Source organism: Hyperolius riggenbachi, chromosome 2, assembly GCF_040937935.1.
Source record: "Hyperolius riggenbachi isolate aHypRig1 chromosome 2, aHypRig1.pri, whole genome shotgun sequence".
Classification (NCBI taxonomy): domain Eukaryota; kingdom Metazoa; phylum Chordata; class Amphibia; order Anura; family Hyperoliidae; genus Hyperolius; species Hyperolius riggenbachi.
This window is the reverse complement of record NC_090647.1, coordinates 337786077-337794728: the sequence shown is the minus strand read 5'-3', so window position 1 is coordinate 337794728 and position 8652 is coordinate 337786077.

Here is an 8652-nt window from a genome sequence, read left to right as displayed (position 1 = left end):
TGGGGTACATGTAGTACTCCAGTACTGGGCATAAGCGGCAAATATTTATTTGCACAATAGGCCAAGAGGGATCCTAAAATTTACTTTATATTATTTCCAGAATTTTTTATGATTTCTGATGGCAGCCTTGGTATTGGACTTTAACTAGTTACTGTACAGTATACCTACGCCCTGCAGGACCTCATGTGAAGTCCCAGGGACATAAATATTTATCTACTGCTGCTGTGCGCACTACCAATCGCACCCGATCACTCCCGCGTGCACCCGCCTGCATTCTTGTTGCTGTGAAAGTTAGGCATACACACATTACTTCCTGTAACGCGTGTATGCTGTGAAAGATACACACAATGGAATAAAGTGAGGGGACATCTAGTGGCCAAATAGTAAAATTACAGCTACGTACACATTCCATTCAATAAAATTACATACAATACTACATTAATTAACCCCTTACCTTCCTACCCATAGTTACCATAATAAAACTCTTTTATAAAAAAAAAAAAAAAAAAAGTGACATTTAACATTAACTTTTTTTTTTTTTTTTTTTTTTTTATGCAAAACGGAAAAAGTACACCTTTATTTCTAAATAAAATATTGTTGGCATAAATTGTGATAGGGACAACATTTAAATGGTGTAATAATCGGGACAAATGGGCAAATAGAATACATGTGTTTTAATTAAGGTAGCATGTATTACTTTAAACTATAATGGGTGAAAACTGAGAAATAATGATTTTTTTCCATATTTGTCTTACTATTCACACAGATTATTCAGAAATCTCTACCATGATTGAGGCTTCTTATGCCCAGTGTTTCTTAGTGTATTCTTTTCATTCATTTGTTAACAATGTCTATTATCTATTAATGTCAAATCAGTCTCAAATATTTAGCATTCCTTTTAGAAATAGTATAGCATATGGACAGTCTCATTTAATGAAATACACTTGGGCAAGTTCAGCATTTTAACCGGTAATAATGTTTTCTATTCATTATGATGTTTGAATTTGTGAATTGCTTTTCCTGGTAAACAGGTATTTCTTTCAGAAGGAAAATTATATAATTATGTGTTTCCTTCCATGGGTTTATTTAAGGAAAGCTATGTAAAAAAAAAAGTACAATATTTTGCAATTTACCCTGTTAATAAGTTTAAAAAACACGTTTGCCCAAAATAAAACAGGTATTTATTCAGCAATGTGTACTCTTCTTGAAACATCAATCTATACATAGTGCATAGAGTTTTATTTCTCTAAAATTATGACTGAACTTATCTTTTGCCTTGTAGCGCTGGGTGCCTGGTACAAATCCCAGCCAGGGCACTATCTGCATGGTGTTTGAATGTTTTTCCTGTGTCTGCGTCTAAACGCTTCCTGTTGGTTTCAATGAGAGTCTGGATTCTGCTTGAAGGTATTTTGGACCCTTCCTCTTTCCAAAACATCTCTAGTTCATTCAGGTTTGATGGCTACCGAGCATGGACAGCTCTCTTTAACTCACACCACAGATTTTCAATTATATTCAGGTCTGGGGACTGAGATTGCCATTCCAGAACGTTGTACTTGTTCCTTTGCATGAATGCCTTAGTGGATTTTGAGCAGTGTTTATGGTCATTGTCTTGTTGAAAAATCAGCTTTGTCACTGATTCCTGGACATTGGGCTCCAGAATCTGATGATACTGAGTGAAATCCATGCGTCCCTCAAGTTTGACAAGATTCCCAGGCCCTGCACTAACCACACAGCCCCAAAGCATGACGGAAACACCACCATATTTTACCGTAGGTAGGAGTTTTTTTTCTTGGAATTCTGTGTTGTTTTTCCTCCATGCACAACACCCCTTGTTATGTCCAAATAACTCAATGTTAGTTTCATCAGTCCACAGCACCTTATTTCACCTTAATCAAACTGTCTTGTCCAAATGTGCTTTAGCATACCTCAAGCTGCTCGGTTTGTGTTGTGGGCGAAGAAAAGGCTTCCTCTGCATCACTTTCACATACAGCATCTCCTTGTGTAAAGTGCGCCGAATGGTTGAAAGATGCACAGTGACTCCATCTGCAGCAAGATGATGTTGTAGGTCTTTGGTACTGGTCTGTGAGTTGACTCTTACTGTTCTCACCATTTGTCGCTTCTGTTTAGCCGAGATTTTTCTTGGTCTGCCACTTTGAGCCTTAGCTTGAACTGAGCCTGCGGTCTTCCATTTCCTCAATATGTTCCTAACTGTGGAAACAGGCAGCTGAAATCTCTGAGGCAGCTTTCTGTATCCTTCCCCTAAACCATGACGATGAACATTTTTTTTCTTCAGGTCATTTGAGAGTTGTTTGTTTTGAAACCCCCATGTTGCTACTCTTCAGAGAAAATTAAAAGAGGAGGGAAACTTACAAACGACCCCCTTAAATATTCCTTCTCATAATTGGATTCATGTAACGATTGGTGTCAGCACGCAGAGAGAATCTGATTATTGGTGATCTGCAGTATCACCAAGAATGCAGATATATACCTGATTATTGATGATCTGCAGAATCACCGATAATACAGATAAATTGCTAACCTCTGGACACCTATAGGTATGTGAGTGTTTGGTGTAACAGTAGTACTTTGAGTAATGCACCTGCCGAGCAGGTGATAATAGGCAGTACAAGAATACTGCTCTGAGGACACCGGAACCTTCCAGCAGCCTGAGACTCTCCAAGGGGTGGAGTCAGGCTGGAAATAGGAAGGACCAGAAAGTGAGTGACACCTGAAGGTGGGTGTCACTATCTGATCTGGAGACTATCTCTTAAGAAGAGAGGTAGCTCTCGAGGTCGGGCACGCCTGGTCGGTAACACACGGACAGATAAAGTACAAAGACAGAAGACTGATTCGGTATCCAGGGCAAGCAGGTTTGGCAACGGAGTATCAGATATGCCAGGTACCGAATCAAAAGACAGAAGAGTAGTCAGGAAAGCAAATAAGTCCTAACAGATATCAAGCAATGCCTAGTCTGGGTGTGAGGTCCGTGGTCTCTACACCCTGGAACTAGTCTAAGGTATAACAGAATGATCGTACAAGTTCCCTAGTCTTGGATGCGAGGTCCGTGGTCTCAGCACCCTGGAACTAGTCTGGAGTATAACACAAATACAGTTCCCTAGTCTTGGGTGCGAGGTCCGTGGTCTCAGCACCCTGGAACTAGTCTGGAGTATAACACAAATGACAATACAGTTCCTTAGTCTGGGAGTGAGGTCCGTGGTCTCTACACCCTGGAACTAGCCTAAGCATAAACAGAATAACAGTACAAGTAATCTGGCTCAGTGTGAATTCCCAGGTCCACCTGGTTCAAACACACTGTTGGATCTGACTAAGGTCTGAGTGCTTTCACGTAGTGTTCGCAACGGCAGACAACTTGCAACTGGCCAGCAGTAACTATATATGGAGTAGTGCTCTCCAGCACCACCCCTAATTGATCAACCAATAGTATCCTGCTCTGGAGTCAGCTGATCGGCGTGATCAGCTGATCTCTCCCTGCCCAGTATAAGAGTTCTGCCTCTCAACACGCGCGCGTGTATTCCTAAGCCTGTGTGCACTAACAGATTTAGCCACACCAGACACACGCTGCCGCATGCAAACCGCCGCGCTGGACGCGGAACCAGCCGATTTACTGTTATTACATGCGGCGGCTTTTCCGCGTTCTGCTCTGTTACCAGACGCATGCTTCTGCGTGAAAACCGCCGCATTGGACGCGGAATTAGCCGCCTCCTCAGCAGCACACGTGGCGGCTTTTCCGCGTTCTCTCACAATCCACCTGTGTATGCAAGCCAGGAATTGCTGAGCTTACCAAGCCAATTTGAGTTCCAATAATTAGTTGTAAAGGTTTTGGAATCAATAAAATGACAAATTTATGCACCTGTCTCATTTTATTTAAACAATTATTGCGCACTTTCTGTAAATCCAATAAACTTCATTTCACTTCTCAAATATCACTGTGTGTCTGTCTCCTATATGATATAGTTAACCATTTCCCCTCCCCTGGGACAAGTAACTCCCCCCTGCAAAATGCCACAACTCTGTGCAGGGGTGTAGGTACTACATCCCTCCCACCGCACCCCTGTCCCCCCCCCCCCCCCCGTCCCCCCTGCTCGGTACCGCTGCTCATTACCGCCGATCGTTAGCCACTAGATCAATGAATGGGAAAACAAATCCCATTCATTGATCTAAGTTCCTCCGTGAATGGCTGCAGCCGTCTATTCAGACGGCTCTGCCATTCATAAATCCCGTCCACATAGTGCTTCTGTTCCCGTACTAATAGTATGGTAAGCTGAAGTCACCACTGAGGACATCTTGTGGCCAAATTGTAATATTACATCCCCCTTTTTTCCAGTTAATGATCCCTAATTACCTTTTTTTGCTTTTTAATTTAACCCCTGACCTCCCACACTCCCCTAAAGCTACCATTTTTTATTTAATTTTTTTCAATAAAAAAAAAATTGCAAAAAAAAAATACATAAACAGTTACCTTATGGACTTAACTTTTTTAATATGTATATGAAAACTGTATACTACAATTACTTTATAAATTATGGACTTGTAATTAGGGATAGATGAAAAATGCACCTTTATTTCCAAATAAAATATTGGCGCCATACATTGTACTACGGAAAAACTTTTTAACATTGCAATAACCGAGACAAATGGGCAAATAAAATGTGCGGGTTTTAATTACGGTAGCATGTTTTATTTTGAAACTATAATGGTTGAAAACTGAGAAATAATGCATTTTTTAAATTTTTTTCTTATTATTCCCATTAAAACTGAGTTAGAATAAAATAATTCTTAGCAAACAGTACCCCCCCCCCCCCCAAAGAAAGCCTAATCAGTGGCGAAAAAAACAAGATATAGATTGTTTCATTGTGATAAGTAGTAATAAAGTTATAGGTGAATGAATGGAAGGAGCGCTGCCGGGTGAAAATTGCTGTTTTGTTAAGGGGAAAAACCCTTTGAGGTGAAGTGGTTAACTGCCATTTTTTTATCATAACAACCAACGATTTAAACAGGAAAATCATGATGATTAACAAGGTTGCTCAAACTTTCGCATCCCACTGTATGCACTTTGGCTCATTTTGTTTCCTGCAATTTAAATTTCTACATTCTTGGAATGTGTTGCTTATTATTAATGCTATGTGTTTATATTGCACTGGCATTTTCTGTAGCACTTTACAGAGTAAATCTAGTAATTCATGTTGCTAACTATTTAGCAGGGAAGCTCACAGTTTATTCCCTACCATAGTCATAGGTCTCCATCACAGTCCAAGGTCAGTTCTCGGGGGAAACCAGTTACATTTACCAGCATGTTTTTGAGATGTGGTAGGAAACCAGTGTCTGAAACAAACCCAGGCACTTGCAAACAGAACATTACACGTTCCTTGTCAAGATTTAACCCTGAGTCAATATATTGAAAGGCAAGAGTTGCTTTCAGAATTATTTGCACTGCATTGATCAGAAAGGGGCAGGCCTGAATAATGTGGGAGCATTAGAATGAAACAGACAGGGCTGGTTCTAGGCATAATGGGGCCCTGGGCAAGAATTCCATGAGGCCACCTGATGGGCTGAGGTGGTTCTCCTTTGGTCTGTATGCTTTCACCCTCATGCTTGCGGTTACCTCTTCTCACAAGGTTGAAGACAGAAGCACATAGACCATAAGCCAGTTCTTGGGCCTTGGGAAATTGCCCAGTTTTCCTTTATGGAAACCCCAGCCCTGGAAACAGACTTCATTATCACCTTTATGTGGTGTCATAATCAAAATTTGAAGAGATTATAGACGTATACCTAATGTCAAAAAAATCTTGTTTGGACTGCAAAAGCAGCATAACTGACAGCTGACATTTAAGTATGAGCTCAATAAAGAGGTGTGTCAATGAATACAAGGATATATAAATGCAAAGTGATTTTACTGACCAGAAACCAAGGGAAACATGCATAAACTTTTTCTTCAATGCAAGGAGTATGTAAAAAGACACAATAAGTCAAAAAATCTTTCCATGTAGATAGTGAACACACTGGAGGCTCCAGTGGAGACTTCAGCTGCGCGTGCTACACTGGAGGCTTCAGCTGCACGTGCTACTGTGTAGGTGCGGCTGCTCTAATACAGGCAATCCTTGTCCACTGTGTTTCTCTGAAAATATACTGTTATATAGACCTGAAGCAGATTAGGCCCTTAAAAGCGTGTCATTTGTGTCCAATAAATATCTTTTTAAAATTCCATTTCTCACCTAAGGTAAGACCTTTTATTTTTTCAAACAGCTCACATGAGCCATATAAACCCTGGGGTGCCTCCTCCCACTTATTGTAGTTTATATCCCGTAGTTTGTGGCCAAGCCCTGTGATTATTTGGTTTTTTCGTTTTGACTGGAGAGCAACCAACCACCTAGAGAAGAATCGAGACATATCCGTGTGCAAACGGTATTCTCCACAGGCTTTGACTGTTGTTGCCCTAAGCAACCCACCTTTGTAAGAACCATTCTTGTTGCTCCATATTCCAGTGTCCATAAATACTACAGTACTGTACATTAGCTCTCCTGGTTTTCTGTTTGTTTTTCCTGTTTTGGTTCTGGAGTTCGTATAGGGATAATCCCTTACCGGACATATCACCTACTAATAGTTATAAAAGAGCTATATAAGCAAATTATTTTTTCATCATGATATAAACATAACCATTGACATTACTTATATTTTTATAAGCCACTGGGGCCTTGCTTATCATCATCTTATAGCTTTACTGTTAGTGATTCATTGTTCAGAAATGTAGCCAGTGAAATCAGACGTCTCACCCAACATGCTTGTCATAGATTTCTGACTAAGGGTTTATTCACACTTTGAACTTGGTCACCTAAAACATCTTTTTCAAAGCGTGTTAATATGTCCCCCATTGCTCATTAGTGGTTAGGCATCCTGACGAGCCATGCCCAATCCCTATTGTTATTTCCCACTGCAGGCACTGTGGTGAATTCATAGGGCAAAGATGGCATTCAGGGAGTTAGCAGTTGTTTAAGGCACATCTAACAATTGGTAGTCCACTCTCAAACACCAGTTGAGTATAAGTATTAATTAATGAGCCATATTTCAGTCCTAGATTACAATCATATTTCATTTTAATCTGATTAACATTGATAGTCTGTATAGTTTTGCTCTGTTTAATGCATTAAAAATTATTGCTTCATGTGTTCTCAGGATTTTTCTGCTACTACTCATCTCATTTTTGATCAATTCTACTCCCAAATTTCCTCAAACTTTTTTTGTAAATTTAGTTAAAATCATAAGATTTTAAAAAATTTGAAAGCTATCTGAAATCAGTAAATCCTGTCAAGCTGTGTGTGGTCAGTGTAAAAAGTCAAAAATGTATGACCCATATGTAGAACAATGTGGCAGGTACACTTTAATTTGGACACAAAAACGTTTTGTTATTATTATTAAACTCATCAGGACTGCTTGACTTTGTGTTTATTATACATTTATATAGTTGGGATACAGGTGGGATACAGGTGCTGTTGACCGGCCCACTGCGATACGGACCACCCAAGCACAGAGTCTAAGTGACCACAGGTCTTCACCCACACCCCCTTGAGGGGAGTGCAGGAACTTCGCTGCCTAGTGCCCACCAGGTTGCGCTTAAGGTGATCCCACAGTGGTTTGGAGAACAGATGATGACTCAATGAGGAGAGCCAGGAACAGGTATACTCGAGGTCGTGGAACAAGCAAAGGTCAGGGCAGGCGGAGATCTAGGAAGTCGAGGACAGGCCGGAGATCAGGACGGGCAGCAGACGGACGTAGACGATAAACAAGTCAAGGGTCGAGACGGGCAGCGATCAGGAGTAGTTGGGGTCACAAGCCAAGGGTCAATACCAGGTATAACGATCAAAGTAAGCTCAGAGTAACTAGGCACACGCTGTAAGAACTAACAGCACTGCTCTTGAGGGCAGTGCTGTTTAAATAGGGGATTGGGCGCCCAGAATAATGCATGCGCATGTGCGCGACCTTACATGCGCACACGTGCAACCTTTTCGGCGCACTGCACACTCGTGCGACCTTACGCGCGCACTGCACAATGCTGTGCGCGCCAAACATACAGGGGCAGCAATAAATCCCAGCTTACCCGCGCACGCGCGTGTAGAAACACGCCCGGGGAAATGCCGGACACGACCAGAGCTGTGAGTATGACAATAGTATATTTATTTCTGAGTTTGCATTGAGCGTGCCCTTAGTGGCTGCAGCTCTTGAGCACTTTGAGGCCAACAGAAGAAAAGTGCTATATAAATGTTAGGAGCATTATTATTAGTGTAAATTACTGGCACATCTGCTCCGGTGCCTAGTGCAGATAAACTCCTTTTGAGACCTTCATTAAAGTCCTTCTGTGGCAAATGCTAATCTGGGGTCTGATATTACCTCTTACCATAACACACACACACACACACACACACACACACACACACACACACACACACACACACACACACACACACCTGGATTCATCTTTTTCTCATTGTGACTAACTGTGTAGAGTAATCGTCTGACTCTTGCCCCTAAACAGCATCATCCAACAGGGACCCTGACCTCAAACTAAAATAGCCCTTTTAAGAAATGACTCATTCCAGATTCACTCCAATTACACATCTCTTGCTTGCCCATGAGAGC